The sequence below is a fragment of the Mustela erminea genome, chromosome 9 (genome assembly GCF_009829155.1).
Source record: "Mustela erminea isolate mMusErm1 chromosome 9, mMusErm1.Pri, whole genome shotgun sequence".
In the NCBI taxonomy this organism is placed as follows: Eukaryota; Metazoa; Chordata; class Mammalia; order Carnivora; family Mustelidae; genus Mustela; species Mustela erminea.
Window position 1 is genome coordinate 22,901,992 of NC_045622.1, and position 20,537 is coordinate 22,922,528.

The window sequence follows — 20,537 nt, forward strand, 5'->3', positions numbered from 1 at the left end:
GGCAGCCCACCACCCTTGCCACAGGAGTGGGTATCATATGACCTAACTGATCTAATCATATGTGTTCCTGCCTTCCATCAACATGAGTTATCCAGGTGGAATCACATGATCCCAGCGATTTCACCAGAATGGAGTTTTGGCTGGATTTGATATATGGATATGAAAGACAGATGGTCTCTCTTCCTGTTGGATTGCAAGTCCTAAAAATAGAGACTTGGGGCTGCCAGAAACCATCTTCTCTGACACAGGGAAAGAACCTGATTGAGAATGATTCCATCATGCAGAGAGGAGCAGAGCCAAGGGATAGAGAAAGTTAGAGTCTTGGTGATAGCCTTTGCGTCGTTAGATCCAACCATACCCAAAGTCTGAACAATCTTAGACATTCTGGTCAAATAGGAAAATAAACTTTGATTTTTGGAAAACCTGTTTTAATAAGACTTTTAAACATTACAAACTAAAAGAGTTCTCATAAATATCGAAATTAGTTCTTCAGTGTAAGGTGTTACAAATGATAGTCTAAAATAGGAACCAGGTTGAGATCAGGTGAAGGTCAGTGTTCTGTCCCCAGTTCTCAGCCAGAAAATAGACATTCTTTGTGATGTGGGAGTGAAGCAATTGGTTACATTTCTCACTATTTTATCTTACTCGTACTAGGTGCTAGACTAGATCACTGAGATATTTGGTAAAAAACATTGAGATGTTAAATTCTGTTTTGGTCTTTGGTAAGGTGCAAATATATATATATATATATATATATATATATATATATAGTGTATCAGAACAGCCCTTTCTCTTTATAACTAAGGAAACATCACCAGCAAAGGCCAGATGCTAATTGGAAAAGCAACAAATTTTGTGTCCTGTACAGTAGTTAATATGAGAAAAGGTGGGAAGATGGAAAACAAGCCAGGAGATAAGATTTAGAGCCAGAAAATAAAGAAATGGAAGAAGTCATATATACCCTCTCCTCCCCAAACTTTCTTTGTACATGAACTCATAGTCTGGTAGATGATATTCCCCTGCAAAACATTCTCCAATCAGGTGAAAGAGGTGAATCACCTCCAATCAGGTGAAAGAGGACAAATGATCGCTGCTTTAAACACTGAGGTGCTTCCAGATGGAAATCATTATTGGAAGGTTTAGGAAGTGGTGAAAGACTTGTTTCTGAAAGGTAGAAACCATAAGGGCGGGGCACCTGGGTGGCTCAGTCTGTTAAGCATCTGCCTTTGGTTCAGGTCATGATCCCGGGTTCCTGGGATTGAGCCCCACATCAGACTCCCTTGTCAGCAGGGAGTCTGCTTCTCTTTCTCTCCCTCTCCCTCTGCTGCTTCCCTCCTACTGCTCATTCTTTCTCTCTCTCTCTCTCAAATAAATAAATAAAATATTTTTAAAAAAGAAACCATAAATGTAAATACCTTACCACCAGAATTCTGGTGAAGTATTTACCGTCACGGTTTTTAAGCAGGCATATTGCAAGATTTCTTCTCAAGTCTGATAAACAAGGATGTGTGACAGCAATCTAAAAACCCATGAATCACCACGTCATCACAGGTATTGTTGTGAAGAACAATAAACTCTGGAGAAACTCTGAAGTGTACAACAAGAGTCAGCTGATTGACTAGATAGTTGACTCTTTAGATTGTACATAGACATCTACTCTACTCCCCTTTCTTCCTAACAAAATCTTGATTTCATTCAAGTGTTCCTGTTTTCTCCACATAGTATAAAATTCAGAATATACTGAAGAGCTCTCCAGCTTTAGCGGTCCGAACCAACTAATAGCACTGGCTATGATTTACTTAGGTATATGCATATGACCAATTCTTGGGAACTGAATTTTAAGAAGAATGGGAGGGGGATGAGAGTTGTGTTGGAAAATTCTGGGGATGAAGCCATCACACTGAGGGGAGCAAAGATAAGACAATGGCATCTGGATCCCTGAGATACTGTGACAACCTACAGATCCTTTATATTATTAAATAACAAATCCTTTATTGTTTAAACTGATTTCAATAGGGCTTCTTTCTATTTACTGCTGAATTCTTCCTAGCTGATAAATTATCAAGGAATCCACCACACTTCCAAGGGAGACAATCTTTGTTTTCCCTATCTACTAAGAGGCAATAAATCCTACAAACTGTTGCCACTTGCCTATGTGATTGTTTAACTGTAATTATTTTCTCTCCATCATTATTTACTGTGAATTGCAGGAGTAAGTAATGTTTCTGTTTATCCATCCATAGATAGCTAGATGCTAAGGAACTACATCTAGGCTTCATAAGTGCAATGCATCACACCCAGAGAGTCTGTATATGAAACTGAATAGAATAAAAGAATATGTCTTTTATTTCTGTTTGGGAATGGAAAGGGAGCAAATATTTTTGTATGGTGGTGGTTGTTTATGCTATGAAAGATAGAAAAGGAACTAGTTCGAATTAGGTTTTACACAGATGACATTACATTCTGCCAAACTCTGGTCCTAGGGCAAACAGCTGCTCCCCCTAGTGTAGCACTTACTTCTCTCAGCCTTACCCCTTACTCCCACCACCCTTACCACAGGCATGTAGCCTAAGCCAGACCAACCACTGTACCTGGAATAAGTATACCACACACAGTTCATAAATAGAGTGATGTGCAAGGGTGAGGAAATATCCAAAGCAGGTCCAATCATAGTCCTTATTTGAGAAGATACAGACATTTGAACACAGAAGGTCTATTTGTTTCAATTGGCAGACAATATGGGTTTAGGCTTGTAGGTTTTAACAGCCATGTTTTCTACCATATGGAGAGAACCAGCCTGAGAAAAAAATCCAACATATAGAGAGAAGCACAGCCAAGAGAGAGGAAGAGAAATAAACATGACGACATTGTTTGAACTTCTGTATCCATCCATGCCTAATGGTCTCTATCTATATGAGACAACAAATCCATTGTTTGACCTAAACTATTTCTTGTTGGGTTTTTCTAACTTAAAAGACAAACAAAAACAAACAAACAAAAAAACAGTCTTGACTAATACAAAGCCTGAATAAAATACATGGGGAAAAATGTCAAAATAATGGCAGAGTGGGTAAATGGAAGACCAAAAAAATGGTTTATCGGTTGAAATTTTATATTCCAAAGTCAAGTCAACAACTTTAGTAACCCGAAGTATACTAAATGTAGGATCATGTTTCCTGTGATGATTAGATAAAAAGGGAATTTGTCTCTCTAACCTTCCACTGTCAAGTATAGAAATCCAATTTTCTATATTTTCTATAATTCCCAGAAAGACCAAATTCAATGCACATTCATCAAAGTAAATGCAATAAACCCAGAGAGAAGGATTTTCCTCTCTGTAAGATATTCATAATCCCAGATTCACCCAGTAGTAAACTTGAGCAAATTAATTCCTTTAATATGGCTCCTTAGTGGAAGTATAAAAGAGAAAGGGAAAGTTACTTTTTCTGGAATCTAATAGAGGTATGGAAAGGAAGGATCAATCTGATCCCTCAAAACATGAGCTTTGTAGATCAAAGACTGGATCAACCATCCGCCCAGAAATCACAGAGAATGCTTATAAACACAAAACATTTGTTATGAAAAGTATTTTGCTGACTTTGTTGCATGTGTCTATAAATTGGAATCTGGATTCATCAAAGAAGAATCTTTCAAAAATCCCTAATTTATTAGCTGAGTACAATAAGAGAATCTCAAAAATCTTGTCTTTAAATTTTCTTTGTTAATCTTTCGAACTCCTCTGAAGATCTATGGATAAATAATTTGGTGAGAAGGCATGGGAATTTGCTCAGGCGTTTTCCCCCTTAACACTAGTCCAGAATGGATCTCACAGTTCCCAGCTCCTGATCTCTCTTGCTCCAGCATATTCTCTGCAGACCTTGTTGCTAGGGTGCTTGTTGTTGAGGTACAGAAGCAGGATATGCTGCAGTTTATGGCAGTGAGTCTCTTAGATGATTAACAACATTACAATTTACATAATGCCCCAACTAGAAAATTCCAGTGCCCCTTTCAATGGCACTTTTCTGTTTAATAACCTCTGTTAGCTTCCCACTGCTTACTGCATTTAATTTATCTTACAAAGTCTGTTAACTATGCCCCAATATATAATTGCCATCTCATCTCCAGCCACCCACTAATGTTCTATCTCTGCCAAACACTTTTTTTTTTTTTTCCACATCAGTTTCTCTCACAGCCTATTCTCACTACCTAAAATTTTCATGGCTTTATTTCTCTTCCAGGAAAATTTCTAGTTATCATTCAGAAGACAACATAAATGGTAGCTCTTGAGCCATCTTTCCCTTTCCAGTTAGTATTAGGTTCTGATTTACAGCACTACTTTTACCTTACCACCTTATATTGAGATTTATTTGTTTGCTTTATTTAACTTACTTAGTTTATTTATTTCCCTATGTGTCTACCAAGAAGCTGTGATTTCCTCAATGTCTGCAAAGATTGTTGGTCTTTGCATCACATTACGTGGTATCTGACTCTTAGGAGACATTTGATAAAGATTTGCTGAATGAATGAATTGAAGACTTTTCAGAGAACATGAAGTTTTGGAGAGGGGTCAAGGGATATGGCCAACCACACAGAAGCTGAGATGAAAATAAAATAGAGGGAGACAATGGAGGAAAAAGAGAACAAAGAATGAGCTTAAATATTCCAGGAACTTTTATCATCAAATGAATCCAAAACAGTAGTAATTGAAACCTGCTGTGTGCAAGGCATTTTTATTTTTCCCAAAGTGTTCATTCTCTGATAACTTTTAAATTTTATTATGGTGACCTGATTTAAATATAACTATTAAATGGAAATATAATGGAAAACAGACAATAATTATTCAAAATAGATCAGCAAGAGTGAGAGCATAGTCAAAATAAGTTTTCATAAAGGAGGTGGAACTCGAGTCATGCATGGAGGGATACATGGGGTTTACATAAAATCATTAAGTAGATATTAAAGTGATAAAGATCTTCTATGATTCTCTGAAATGTGAGCTCAGAAACTCTATCTGCGTTGTTACTGTTTTATTCCCATTTTTTAGAACTATACCTGAACATTTTAGATGCCTAAAAAATACTTGCTCAGTGAAAGAATAAATGTACAGCCTAATGCCACCATTTATTTGTGAGTAATGGAATGTTCTAACATAAGTGAGATTATGGGAGATGAGAGCATACTGGTTAGCTCAAGCACTGTTGACTTAGAATGCTCAGGCTGAAATTATGACTTCACCACTTATCTAACCTCTTTCTGCCTCAGCTGTTCTATCTGCAAAATGAGTACAGCAATAGTATCTCTTTCACAAAATTGTATAAGCACTTCTATGGTATCTAGACTATATAATCAACACTCATTAAATGTTACATCACAATGATAATCGGTGTCAGGATTTGAACTAGATTTCAGCTCTTCTAATTTTCACTTCAGACACATTTCAAATAGATTTTCAGCAAGTATTTCTGCACAAGAAAAACATTGTTTCAGATGGGTTGAGGAGTTATTTACTGAGATGGATTGAAACAAGTCCTCTTTGATTACCAGGGAATGGAACCATTGACTGAACAGATATCCTTCCATGTATAAATACCTGTGGTGACCCTGGAACATTTGAATTTCAATTCACCTGATCTTGTTTCTGTTGTCCCTTACTTGCCTCAGTAGCTCAGATATGGTGGTGAAAGAGCAACCATCTTGCCAGAGGCCAGGAGTAGAACCCTGGCTGAGGTAAAGAATGAAAGAAAGCAAGTTGAATGAGGCTAAGTGGCTTAATCTAGAAAACATGAAAGTCGTAGGCAACCTAACTTAAATGTCAACTGAATGTTGAGGAAACCATGATATTTTATACTTGGTACTGAAATTATGAAGATTTCTGACATAAACCATAAGGGTGAGTTCCATATTTGTCAGAATGCCAGAAAGAAGATAGATGAAAATCATGAGGGAAAACACACAGCAAATGCTTTATAAATTTGAAGGAATAGATTTTATGAGGAAAGAAAAAAAAAGACATGGAGTAGGATTTAAAATCATTACTGCCACTTGAACCATGCTTACTTTGCATAATAAATGAGATGGTAAGTACTCTGTGAGCCTGTTTCTTAAAGAAAATGTATTTTAAAGCTCATTAAAAGGTAACATAGTCTAGCTGGACATTGGAAAGCTCCCAGAAGGCAAAATGTTGATGATTTAAGTGTAAATGAGTCAGAAATGTGTGGTTGCAATTTTCTTTCAAACGAATAAGAAAAAGTGCTCCTGGCAAAACCCATTTTGCAGTTCTACTGGACCAGAACCTCTGAAATACACTCTGAGGCACAAACCACCTGGAGCAATGTTGAAGGAGACAGCAAGGTGCTGGCAGAGGAGAGAGGGGAAGTGGAAGAGATTTACTTGGCTATGTGTCTTTTATTCAGTTCTCTGACTGAGAGACTTATTCTGAAGATAGCTATTCTTTTTTGCTGCCAGGAATGTAACAAAATAGAATTGCTACTTATTTTGCAATAATGTGGGAAGCATGTTTTGAACAGAACCATGGAAATTGCAAACTCTTAGTAATGGCATTATTGTAATAAAATATGAGGGGGGGTCGTCTTAATTTTAGCCTTCTTAAGATCAAGAGAATTAGTAACAGTTCAGTTAATTTCAAATTGGTGTCTTAGAAACTTAAGAAATTATTTCTACAGCCAGCATAGGAGACTCACTTAGAAGCACTGCAATTTTGTCAGTCATTTTCCAAACTGGAATGGAGTTTAAAAATGTTTTTATTTTCTGTTTCTGAAGTTGATTTGAGTTTTTATTTGAGAGTGAAAGATATTACCCTCATGAGGTTGTGAGACTTTATCTAATTGGATTTGAATATGACTCTGATCAAGAAATATATATTTTCCCATTTGGAAGTCAGGACTGCAGAGAATTTCGGGAGATGGAGAGTACACATTGGTGATTTTCAACACAGACACAAAGAGATTAGTATTGAGGTTAAACCTCTTCTCTATACAGTATTTAAATGACTTATGTGATGAAATCAGATCCCAAAGGGCATCTTAATTTGCTAATAATGGAAAACCACATGGAGGATAAACCCCTTCCCATTGACATTGAAAGGATTTAGCAGGATTTGCGCAGATTAGAAATGGTAAGTACCAAGGAACAGATGTCATTACCTCCCTGTTCCATCAAATGGCAAAATTAGTTTTGGGTATAAGAAGAGTGGTATCATTTCAGCGGTAGATGAGCGGGAAGAGAGAAGTAGAGGTAAGGGTTAAATTTGAGAAAGAGAAAACATATATATTGTAGTATCAGTTTTACTTTTTTTGATTCCTCAAAATGTGTATGTATTATTAGGATTGTAATCTGATCTGGTATTTTAAATCGATTTGCTTAAGGAAAATTGATGTATTTATAGTCTACCACATGTTTAGCACTCAATAAATCCTAGATGGTTGAATGAAATGTATAGAATATTTTTAGAGTTTTTTTCAGTGTTAGAAGATGTTACAGAAAATATTAAGAATGAATTTGTGAGTTAAATAGTATGATACATTAGTTAAAGTAACATTTGCTGCTATAACCAGCAAAACCCCAAGTCTGAGATGGTTAAACTCCTAAAACTTTAGTTGAGTCTGAAACAGGGTTTCACACTGAGCAGCTTTCCTCATGGTTGTCATTCATGGACCCAGGCTTCTTTGACTACTTGGTTTTGACATCTCTAATACCTCGGGTTCTCTGCTGAGTCTTCGATCCAGGTGGCAAATGGGAGAAGAGAGAGTGGAATCACACCTGGTTGGTCACCTCCACCTACACTCGCATATTTCACTTCTGCTCCTATCTTTTCAGCAAGAACTAGTTGCACGGCCCAATTTATGCAAAGGAGGATGAGGAAAATATTCCCTGGATGGGCAGCCACTTCCCAGCAATAAAAAATATGTGTATTTATTAAAAAGCATGCATTGTTGTGTGACAGCTGTTTGTCTTTGCCACAGTTCATCTCCAGCGACCAAGTATACATGTATACTTTTTTTCTCACACATAGAATATATGATTCACAAAGGGGACCAACACAAAATCAAACCCAATTTTTGCATCCTGTTCAAAATCCTCTCTATCAGGTACATATATGGCTTTTCTGATCTGGCAGCTTATCAACCAAAGTGCCATTAACTGCCCCCTAAATACCTCCTAATAGGACTAATAAAATTATATAATATTTCCCTTTTTTAGAGGAAGGAATAGGAGACACAGAATAGTCACTGAACCATTGCAATGATGAATTCCTTTAGGGCAGGCATTTTATTTTATTTTAATTTATTTATTTTTTTTAGGGCAGGCATTTTAGAAGGAGACAACATTCTTTTTTTAGGTTAATGTCACGCTACTTAAAATTTGGTACCAGACTAAAAATTCTGGGTATTTTGATGTTTGAAATGTGACTACAATCAGCAAGCCAGTAAATCTCCAGACTACAATGAGGAACACTCCCCATAGGACAAATCACTTTTTAAATTTATATTGGACAACACACACACACACACACACACACACACACACGAGGGCACATGTAGAAACACCTTAATGACACTGAAAAATAATGATGAATGATGTTGTCCATCTAACTGCAGCATTGCTTATTGGTCCAATGACTCAATCAGTTACTAAAGTGGTAATAATAAAAAGTATGACCAAAAGGAATGGGCAATTTATAATGCCACCAGGACTCTAAATATAGTTTTCCATGCTAATCTTTCCTCTTTGCCATGCTAGGCTCTTAGGGTGACTGAGAAGTCTCTTGCTAGTTTAGTAACAGACATTTCATCCAGAAATATTTGTACCATGGCCATTTCTAGTTCTGTGGCACTGAATTGGACAAGGAGCTCCAGAAATGCAAATATATATTTTTTGTCATTTCCAGGTTTTCCCTGAAATTGGTGCCAATATTTGATTACCTGCCTAAACAGAACGCGATAAGGATGCAGAGAGATCCCAAAGTCATTTATATTTGGCTTTAAAATATAATAACTTTTCAATTTTCCCCCCTTTTCTATGTGGTTTTATTTAATTTAATATTAAAATGAGTTTGTGTTCTCAGGAAGACATGCTGATTGGGCATCAAGAAAATAGGTAGTTCAGTATTAAAGTTTTGTGGTAGATAATCTACAATGCAGAAAAGCTATCACAAGATACTCATGAATTGGTAAAGCTAAACTGATTTTTATTTGGAGGAAAAATTCTTGTGCCTCTTCTGTGGAAACTGGGTTCATGTTTCGACTCAGTAGTCTCATCAACATAGGGAAATTCAGGGCCACCTCAGTATATACATGTCATACTGTGTGTCCTCATTTCCACAGGTCTTGTTGATTTGCTTAAATTGAGAAGTTCCAGTCTGTTTCTTTTTTTTTTTTTTTAAGATTTTTTAAATTTATTTGACAGACAGAGATTACAAGTAGGCAGAGAGGCAGGCAGAGAGAGAGAGAGAAAGGGAAGCAGGCTCCCTGCTGAGCAGAGAGCCCAATGATGCGGGGCGGATCCCAGAACCCGGGATCATGACCTGAGCCGAAGGCAGAGACTTTAACCCACTGAGCCACCCATGTGCCCCTCCAGTCTGTTTCTTAAATGAGAAAGCAAAAGAGCATCTATCCCTCCAAGGCAGAAGTAGGTGAGTGCTCTGAACATCCTAGTTGTTGGGCATGGAGGGGAATCTGCTTGAAGTATGTCAGAAGCTATAGGCAGGTGAGTAAGATCAGAAATACTTGGTGGGTTGGCTCATAGAGGAGCAAATTTATCTATGCAACCTTACTTCCAAGTTTCACAAAATCACCTCCCTTGAAAGGAAGGGTCTGCATTGATTTTCAAAGTGTGTGGTATTTTGGAACAGAGGTTATGTCCCTTTGCATCCAGAGTCCTCCATCAGTGCAAGGAAAACAGCATAGCTGGAGAAATTTACTTGAGATATGTTTGCAGGTTGCATGTGTTGAATATCAATAATTATGAATGTCTGTATCTTTCCTTTAGATGAGTAGCCTATAATACAGCTTTTTATGGACCATCTGACTCCCTCCCACTATGCCAACTTACATTGTATCCTAGTGCATAATCCAAATTAGAAGACAAAGATGAAGTTGGTCTCAGAAACCAATTTCTCTTGCTTTCCATTTGCGTTTGTATTTCCATTCTTGAAGTTTTTCCTGCCGCTCAGAAAGAGGGCTGTGCATAGTGCTGCATACTCTACATAGGTGAAAAATGGTAAAAATTTTTAAAAAGTGTGAAAAAAGAGTAAAATGTGAGTTGTCACATGTGGCTATTGGTCAACTTAATACTTAGTTAATAAGTCTTACCAGTGCATATTTTATCTTCAAAATAGGAGAAATAGATCTGGCTGAACTTCCAGTATTGCAAACCTCATTCAGAAGTAAGGATTCCCTGCATTTTTTCTTAGCCTATCACCACCCATATTTATTTTCAGCATTAATTCAAGAACAACTAAAGCTGAAAATGCTGAAAAGTCAAAACGAGGAAAACCTAACCAAATGGGAAAGCATGTAAATGCAAAAGCAAATGAATTATTCACACACTCTGCAGGTTTCCTTTTTTTCTTAAAAAAATAAAGAGAAACTTCTAAGGAATAAAAGTTGTTAAACATTGGAACAGATTATAGAAGGGACTGTGGAATCTCTTTATGAGGTCAGAAGCACAGACGAAAGCTCACTGACCTCACAAATTTGCAATATAATTTAGGTGGCTGGAATGGAAATTTTTTCAAGTCTCTTAGTCTACTTAGCTGTTAAATTTGATAAAATCTTGGCCACTTGCCATAAATTTTACTCATTTAATATACATATATTTATATACATGTAGTGGTGGTGGTGGTGGTGGTGGTGGTTGTGTGTGTGTGTGTGTGTGTGTATAAACATGGAGCCACTAAAGAAGTCCAATGTCAGGGCTTAAATCCAGTAAGAGTGAAAGTTGCGCAGTCTGTGAAAGGTGACCAGGAACAGAAAGAGCCAGAGAAGGAGCTTGGGTGATATCCATGAGTGAGCCTTGGGCCAATGATACATGAGTAGAACAGGTTAGACATTTTAGAGTCCCCAGGAAAAATGTATTTTTAAATATCACACTGCAAAACTTGAACTGAACACAAGCTATTCTTTTACAAAGTTAGGCTTTCAAAGTGTCTGTTCATTGTACTGCTGGGGAAATGTAGGGGGGAATAAAACAAATGTGTCAAAGATCTAGGTGGAATAGTGAGTATTTTTAGCACTGGATGCAAGACAAGAAATAGACGAAAATAAGTCCATCAGAGGGAAGGGAGCACATATGACTCAAGAATATATGAGAAAGGACAAATGGGAAGTAGAAAGCATGGTTGGGAGTCCCATAGCTGAAACTACATTGACGTGGCCTCCAACAGTAATGAGCCTTTGGGGACAGCTCTAAAGCATATGAATTGCTCCCAAGAAGCAGGAAAGGTAAACCAAAGCTGAAAATGAACTAACCAATGAAAGATTAAAAATAAGTAATATCTAATATGCTTTAGAGTTTATGATTGCTCTAAAATATGTTTTGTCTTTGGAAACGTTCAATTCTTGTGCCATGTTGGTAAGCCAATATCTTTTTAACTATTTAAAGATTTAAATGCTTTCCCAAGGTCATATGGTCAAGAGATGGTGGGGATTCAAGTCCAAGTCCTCACACAAGAACTCTTAGACTCTTTTCTAACGTATGTGTATAAGTGTACATAGTATGAATATGTTGAAATTGAGATTCAGAGTATTTCAACTGGAATATATTTGCAATCATGCCAAGAGATGCTGCTGAATACAAAAAAAAAAAAAAGGTCGAGATCATTAGGGTTTTTTTTTTTTTTTTAAGTTGTCCAGGTAGGTCACATAAAGTAAATAAAGAAAGAAACCCCATGCCCAGGTGATAACTACTTTAGCTGATTTATTTAGCCCATAAACAAACACATTGAACCCCAGGCCTCCAAATCTGGGACATCATATCTCTGGAAAAAGCATGACCTTGAAATAAGATTTAACAACTTTAGAAGGGAAAGGGCAATGCTTTTTCTTTAATGACCACACATGGAAAAGGAAACCCTCCACCCTGGCTATGGCCTGACCCCTTCTGGCAGGCAGGTCCAACAAGAGGATAGGATAAAAGACCCATCGCTCAAGTGAGCTCTGCATATATAACAAAAAACTGTGCATGGAAATCTGCTCTGTATGTGTGTTAAAAGCTCAATGTAACATTAAAAAATGTTACATCATTTTAAAATTTATTTATCTTTATTTTTTATTTTTAATTTTTTTTTTTAAATGTTACATCTTAAAGTTTGGATCAATCAATCTTTGTTTGGGCTTTTCTGTCTTTGATATATTTTAACATTTATATTTCACTAGGCTCATTGGTTATCAGTTTGAATTCCAAAGATGGGCTTTAACACAATACCTATAGAGATATTGATGTGTACAGATGTATTCTAATAGACCAGGTATACCATATATTTTATTCTAGAAGTTCTTAATCATTTTAATAGACTGTCACCATACTTTATACTTTTTATTAACATATATTTCATCATAAACATAATTAAAAATCTTGTTATTCTCTGATGCACCATCGAATGAGCCCAATTATCTAATTGTTGAAAACAAAATAGAGTTTCCATGACTAAATACAGATTTCAATTAGCAATAATTGCGCCTCGGATAAACCTCATTGGCTACGATACTGCAACTGCGCAAAGCTGAAGAGAGAATAGATAGATTCTGTCAAAAGTTTGTCCCTACCAGGCATAGAAGTGTTATCGTCATTACCACAAATTTCATACACAATATGATGTTCAAGAAAAGGCCCACTTGGGGCGCCTGGGTGGCTCAGTGGGTTAAAGCCTCTGCCTTCGGCTCAGGCCATGATCTCAGGGTCCTGGAATCGAGCCCCGCATCGGGCTCTCTGCTCCGCAGGGAGCCTGCTTCCTCCTCTCTCTCTGCTTGCCTCTCTATGCTACTTGTGATCTCTGTCTGTCAAATGAATAAATAAAATCTTTAAAAAAAAAAGAAAAGGCTTACCATTGTTCTATAGATTTCAATCTTTTGAAAGATTGAAATGAATGCCAAAGGTAGGAAGACTTATTAATACTTACATATCACTTGATAATCTCACCAATGATAAAATACCTATATGATGGGTTTTTTTTTTAAGATTTTATTTATTTATTTGACAGAGAGAGCTCACAAGTAGACAGAGAGGCAGGCAGAGAGAGCAGGAAGCAGGGCTCCCCGCTGAGCAGGGAATCCGATGTGGGACTCAATCCCAGGACCCTGGGATCATGACCTGAGCCAAAGGCAGAGGCTTTAACCCACTGAGCCATCCAGGCGCCCCTATATGATGGTTTCTATATGACCGCTGAATGTATTACTGGTTTATCAGCTGGAGTGATCATATGAAACTATGTCTATTTAAGATAGACATAGTTTAAGGAAGATAGACATAGTCTAAGGAAACATTCTGGATTACTGTAGATAAATGTGAAATAATTGCACTTGTTTCTCGATAGATGTGCCTTTGCATATTTATGGTACATGAACTTTTCATAGGGAAATTAATAAATGAATTATTATTGTTGTTGTTGTTTATTGTCTTTAATGTTTATTTTGTATCTAAGTAAACATATAAGCATATATTTTTAGATCAATCAAAGATGATAAAGGCTTATAGCAATAACAGCAACAACTAAACCAACAATCCTCTGTTCTTACCATTCCTCACCTATTTCTTATATCCTACAGTAAACTAATTTAATATTTGTACTTATTAAGTGTATGCTGCAATCTCTTTATTCATCGAATTTAGACATTGTCAGTAAACCCTCTATTGTACTACTTCTATCAAATCTTCTTTTCTTTTCCCCCATCATGAAAACATAAAACTGTTTCATCTTTTGGTTAATTCAATATTAATTATATTGTTTTTTAATGACCATGAACATGTAATTTACAGGCATGTCTTGTTGTATACTACTGTTAAAATAAATCCCTTTCTTATAGAACAACTTCCCCTCCCCCCAGCCTCAGAGAAGTTAACGCTTGTTTTTTTTGCCCTTCGTTTTTCTTTGAATCTTATCAAACTTTCTTCCCCACTAACAACTTTGTAAGATGTCAGTTGACTAACAACTTTGTAAGATCAGTAAGAGTCTTCCACTTAGCGAAACCTGTTGCTCATTTACTCTCCTTTTATTTTCTTTAAATATTCCCCTGGAATCCCCCCCTCTACTGCTTCCACCTTGGTTGCTCTGAAAGGCTGCAGTAGAGTTTTCTATTTCCAGAACTTACCTCTACAAATAATCCTCAGAATTTCCTTCACTATCTCTCCATGTTGGATCCTCTGTTTCGCCTTTCCTTTTCTCAGCTTTCAGAGACAGGGTTCTAAGAAGCAACCTGTTGAGGCATATGTATCAGAAAATGCTTTTATTATGTCTTCCAATTAGATTGTTAGTTTGGCTGGGTATACAGTTCAAGCTTCTTTTCCTAAGCACTTTGAAGACATGCTTCCATCACCATCTACCCTCCAGTGGGGCAAGTGCAATACTATTCTTAATCTTCTCTCATTGTGTATCTTGAGTTTTCCCCAGAGAGGTTTTCTTTTCTCCCCTTGCATTCTTATCACTTGTTCTCTTTCAATTTGAAGTAATATTCTTCAGCTCTAGGTGTTTTTATATTGAATTGTGTAATGATTTCCCCCATAATTTTCTATGTCTCTCTCTCTCTCTCTCTCTCTTTTTTTTTTTTTTTGAGAGGGGGAGTTGTATGTTTAAGTTGTATGTTAAAACTTCTCAATAGTTTCCTTATTTTTATCTTTCATTGTACATTTAAACAATTCTACCTCCTTGGGGATTTTCTCTACTTATCAAATGCTTTTCATATTTTTATTGAAACAAACTTTTTGTATTAGAATATTTTGAGACTTATAGAAAAAAGTACAAAGATGGTATAGAAAATTCTTGAATGCCCACATCCAATTTCCTTTACTGTTAACATCTTATATTAATATGGCATATTTATCACAAATAATCAATATTGATATATTATTATTAAATAAAGCCCATATTCTATTCATGTTTATGAGACTGATGTGCTTCTTACTGTGGTAAGAAGGCACTTACTTGTTTTCAGTTAGTTCCTTCTCTAACCTCATTTTTGTGTTCCAGAATTTCATCCAGGATACCATATTACATTTAATTATCATATATCTTTAGGCTTTTCTGGGCATGACAGCTTCTCAGATTTTCTTTGTTTGTGAAGATCTTGACAGTAGTGTTGATGACCATGAGGGGGACAGAGCAGGTATTTTGTAGACTGTCCCTCAATTTAGCTTTATCTGTTCTTTTATTTCATCATTAAATTGAAGCTACAGACTTTTGAGATGTGGATTACAGAAGTGAAGAGCCATTTCATACACATGAAATCATGGGTATATGTAATTAATATGACTTATTACTGATGATATTAACCTGGATCACCTGGCTAAGGTACAGTATACCAGATTTTCCTGCTGTAAAGTTTTCTTTTTTTCTTTCCATATGGTACCCGTGGAAAGCAAGTCTCTAGTAAAAAATCTATACTTAAAGGGTGAGAATTACATTTTACCTCTTTGAGGAAATAACATCTATTTACAGAGCTCAGAATTTTGCATGAGATATTTGTTTCTTCTCCCTTACTTAGTTAAGTGTTCAATCATTCATTTCTATCAGTAGGGACTCACGGACATTTATTTTACCCTGGAGTTATGATCTAGTTAGTATGCCATTTATTTTGTTACTCAAATTATTCTAGCTCTGGGCAGTGGGAGCTCTCTCATTGGCGTTGTGTCCCTTTGAGCTATCTATCATTGTGATTTTTGTTATTGTGGGTTTTGTTTGTTTGTTTGTTTGTTCATTTTAGTACTTCTTTCCTTCCTGGTACTATAGGATGTTCCAGGTTCATCTTGTATATTGCCTCCCCTACCCTAGAATCTCCAATTTCTCCATAAAGCCCATATTCCTTTATTGGAGAATAGTATTAGGACACAAGATATGGGCACTGATGTCTTTATTGGTATGGGGAACCAGAGATCCTAAGTCCTTGAGGTGGACAGAGCTAGAAAATACATGTATGTATATTGACTGTCTATACACACATATTTATCATTATTTCCATACCTTTGTGAGAAACAGCTTTATCAGCTAGAATTCAATGCTTATATGCAGTTCTTTTTTTTTTCTTTTCTTTAACCCATCTCCCCCCAGTAACCATCTGTCTCCTCTCTACAGTTAAGAGTCTGTTTTTTTGGTTTGTCTCTTTTTTTTCTTTGTCCATTTGTTTTGTTTCTTAAATTCTGCATATGAGTGAAATAATATGGTATTTGTCTTACTCTGACTTAATTTGCTTAGCATTAAACTCTCTGGATCTATCCATGTTTTTGTAAATGGCAACATTCATTCATTTTTTATTGCCAAATAATAGCCCACTCTGTTTGTGTGTGTGTGTGTGTGTGTGTGTGTGTGTGTAGCACACCTGCTTTACCCATTATCTGTTGATGGTCATACTTTGCTTCCATAATTTGGTTATTATAAATAATGCTGTAGTAAACATAGGGTACATGTATCCCTTTGAGAATGACTGTTTTGTACTCTTTCGGTAAATGCCCGTGGTGCAATTAGTGGACCATTGGGGTTGTTCTATTTTTAATTTTTTGATAAACCTCCATATTGTCTTCCACTGTGGCTGCAGCAGTTTGCATTCCCACCAACAGTGCTAGAGTGTTCCTGTTTCCCTTCTGTTCCATTGATCTATGTGTCTGTTTTTGTGCCAGTACCATACTGTCTTGGTGATCACAGCTTTATAATATAGCTTGAAATCAGTAACATGATGTTACCAACTTTGTTTTTCTTTTTCAACATTTCCTTGGTGATTCAGGGCTTTTCTGAGTTCCATACAAATCTTAGCATAGTTTGTTCCAGCATTTTGAAAAATGCCATTGGTATTTTTGATCGGGATGTCATTGAAATTAGAAATTTCTCTGGGCAGCATAAACATTTTAATAATGTTTATTCTTCCAATCCATGAGCATGGAATGTTTTCCAATTTTGTGTGTCTTCTTCAATTTCCTTCATAAGTGTTCTGTAGTTTCTAGAGTATAGATCTTTTACCTTTTTGGTTTGGTTTCTTCCAAGGTATTTTAAGATTTTTCATGTTATTGTAAATGGAATCAATTCCCTAATTTCTCTTTCTATAGTTACACTGTTAGTGTATAGGAAAGCCACTGATTTCTGTGCATTGATTTTGTATCCTGTCACATTACTGAATTCCTGTCTGAGTTCTAATAATTTGGGGGCAGAGTCTTTTGGGTTTTCCACATAAAGTATCATGTCATCTGTGAAGAGAGAGAGCTTGACTTCTTCTTTGTCAATTTGAATACATTATATTTCTTTTTGTTGTCTGAATGCTGTTGCTAGGACTTCTAGGGCTATGTCAAACAATAATGGTGAGAGTGGGCATCCTTGATGTCTTCCTGATCTTAAAGGAAAGGCTCTCAGCCTTTCCCGGTTGAGAATGATATTTGCTGTGGGATTTTCATAGGTGTTTTTTTTTAAAATTTTTATTTATTTATTATTATTATTTATTTTTAATATTTCTATCCCCAGGCATACAGGTCTGTGAATCGCCTGGTTTCACACTTCACAGCACTCACCAAAGCGCATACCCTCCCCAATGTCCATAATCCCACCCCCCTTCTTCTAACGCCCCTCCCCCCAGCAACCTTCAGTTTGTTTTGTGAGATTAAGAGTTACTTATGGTTTGTCTCCCTCCCAATCCCATCTTGTTTCATTGATTCTTCTTCTACCCACTTAAGCCCCCATGTTGCATCACCACTTCCTCATATCAGGGAGATCATATGATAGTTGTCTTTCTCTGCTTAACTTATTTCGCTCAGCATGATACGCTCTAGTTCCATCCACGTTGTCACAAATGGCAAGATTTCATTTCTTTTGATGGCTGCATAGTATTCCATTGTGTATATATACCACATCTTCTTTATCCATTCATCTGTTGATGGACATCTAGGTTCTTCCCATAGTTTGGCTATTGTGGACATTGCTGCTATAAATATTTGGGTGCACGTGCCCCTTCGGATCACTACATTTGTATCTTTAGGGTAAATACCCAGTAGTGTTATTGCTGGGTCATAGGGTAGTTCTATTTTTAACATTTTGAGGAACCTCCATGTTGTTTTCCAGAGAGGTTGCACCAGCTTCCATTCCCACCAACAGTGTAGGAGGGTTCCCCTTTCTCCGCATCCTCGCCAGCATCTGTCATTTCCTGACTTGTTAATTTTAGCCATTCTGACTGGTGTGAGCATAGGTGGTTTTTATGAAACTGTGGAATGTTCCCTCTATCCCTACACTCTGAAGAGTTTTTTTTTTTTTAAGATTTTATTTATTTATTTGACAGAGGGAGATCACAAGTAGGCAGAAAGGCAGGCAGAGAGAGAGAGGAGGAAGCCGGCTCCCTGCTGAGCAGAGAGCCTAACGCAGGACTCGATCCCAGGACCCTGAGATCATGACCTGAGCTGAAGGCAGCAGCCTAACCCACTGAGCCACCCAGGTGCCCTGAAGAGTTTTAATGAGGAAAGGATGCTGTATTTTTTTCAAATGCTTTTTCCTTATCAGTTGAGAGGACCATGTGGTTCTTGTCTCTTCTCTTTATTTATGTGTTCTATCACATTGATTGCTTTGTGAATGTTGAGCCACACTTGCATCTGAGGGATAAATCCCACCTGGTCCTGATGGATAATCTTTTAATGTACTGTTGGATCTTATTAGCTAGTATCTTGTTGAGAATTTTGGTATATTTGTTTGTAATTCTCCTTTCTGATGGAGTCTCTGGTTTGGGGATCAAGGTAATGCTGGCTTGGGGATCAAGGTAATGCTGGCCTTATAGAATTAGTTTGGAAGTTTCCTTTCTGTTTCTATTTTTTTAAAAACAGCTTCAGGAGAATAGGTATTATTTCTTCTTTGCATGGTTGGCAGAGAACCAAGATATGGATCCTCAACTCTATGGTCAACTAACCTCCAACAAAGCAGGAAAAAATATCCGATGGTAAAAAGATAGCCTTTTCAATAAATGGTTCTGGGAAAATTGGACAACTGTAGATGGAAGAATGAAACTCAACCATTCTCTTACACCATACACAAAGTTAAACTCTAAATGGATGAAAGACAGGAATCCATCAAAATTCTAGAGGAGAACACAGGCAGTTGCATTTTCAACATTGGCCACGGCAGTTTCTTTCAAGACATGTCTCCAAAGGCAAGGGAAACAAAAGTGAAAATAAAAGTTGGGGACTTCATCAAGGTAAAAAGCTTCTGCACAGCAAAGGAAACAGTCAATAAAACAAAGAGACAACCCATGGGTGGGAGAATATAATGCAAATGACACTACAGATAAAGGGCTGGTATCCAAGATCTATAAAGAACTTCTCAAACTTGGCACCCCCAAAACAAATAATCAAGTCAAAAAATGGGCAGCACATGAACAGATGCTTCTCCAAAGAAGACATATGAATGGCTAAAAGACACATGAAAAAAATGTTCAACATCACTAACCATCAGGGAAATTCAAATCAAAACCACATTGAGATACCACCTTATATCAGTTAGAAGAGCCAAAATTGACAAGACAGGAAAGAACAAATGTTGAAGAGGTTGTGGAGAAGGAGGATCCCTCTTGTTATTGGTGGGAACACAAGTTGGTACAGCCAGTTTAGAAAACAGTGTGGAGGTTCCTCAAAAAGCTAAAACTAGAGCTACCCTATGACCCAGCAATTGCATTACTGAGTATTTACCCCAAAGATACAGATGTAGTGAAAAGAAGGGCCATGTGCACCCCAGTGTTCACAACAGCAATGTCTACAATAACCAAACTGTGGAAGGAGCTGAGATGCCCTTCAACAGATGAGTAGATAAAGAAGAGGTAGGCCATATATTCAATAAAATATTACTTAGCCTTCAGAAAGAATGAATAACCAACATTTCCATCAATAGGGATGGACTGGCGGAGATTATGCTAAATGAAACAAGTCAAGCAGAGAAATTCAATTATCATGTGGTTTCACTTATTTGTAGAGCATAAGGAATAGCATGGAGGACGTTAGGAGAAGGAAGTGGAAAATGAAGAAGGGGAAATCAGATGAGGAGATGAACCATGAGACACTATGGACTCTGGGAATTAAACTGAGGGTTTTGGGGGGGATGTGGGGATGGGTGAGCCCAGTGATGGTATTAAGGAAGACGTGTATTGCATTGAGCATTGGGTATTATATGAAAACAATGAATCATGGAGCACTACATCAAAAACTAATGATATACTGTATGGTAACTAACATAAAATAGTAATAATAATAATAGTTATAAGGTAATACCTTATTGTACTTTTGATTCGCATTTCCCTGATGATGAGTGATGTTGATCATCTTTTCATGTGTCTGTTGGCCATCTGTACATC

General features: G+C 36.9%; 1 non-coding gene across 1 annotated transcript; it reads right to left on the bottom strand.

Annotated features, from left to right (window-relative positions):
• Positions 1 to 12,610: 12,610 nt before the first annotated feature.
• Positions 12,611 to 12,744, bottom strand: LOC116600523. Its single transcript, XR_004289701.1, has one exon. It is a non-coding gene; the product is annotated as a U4 spliceosomal RNA (small nuclear RNA).
• Between the last annotated feature and the right edge of the window lie 7,793 nt (positions 12,745 to 20,537).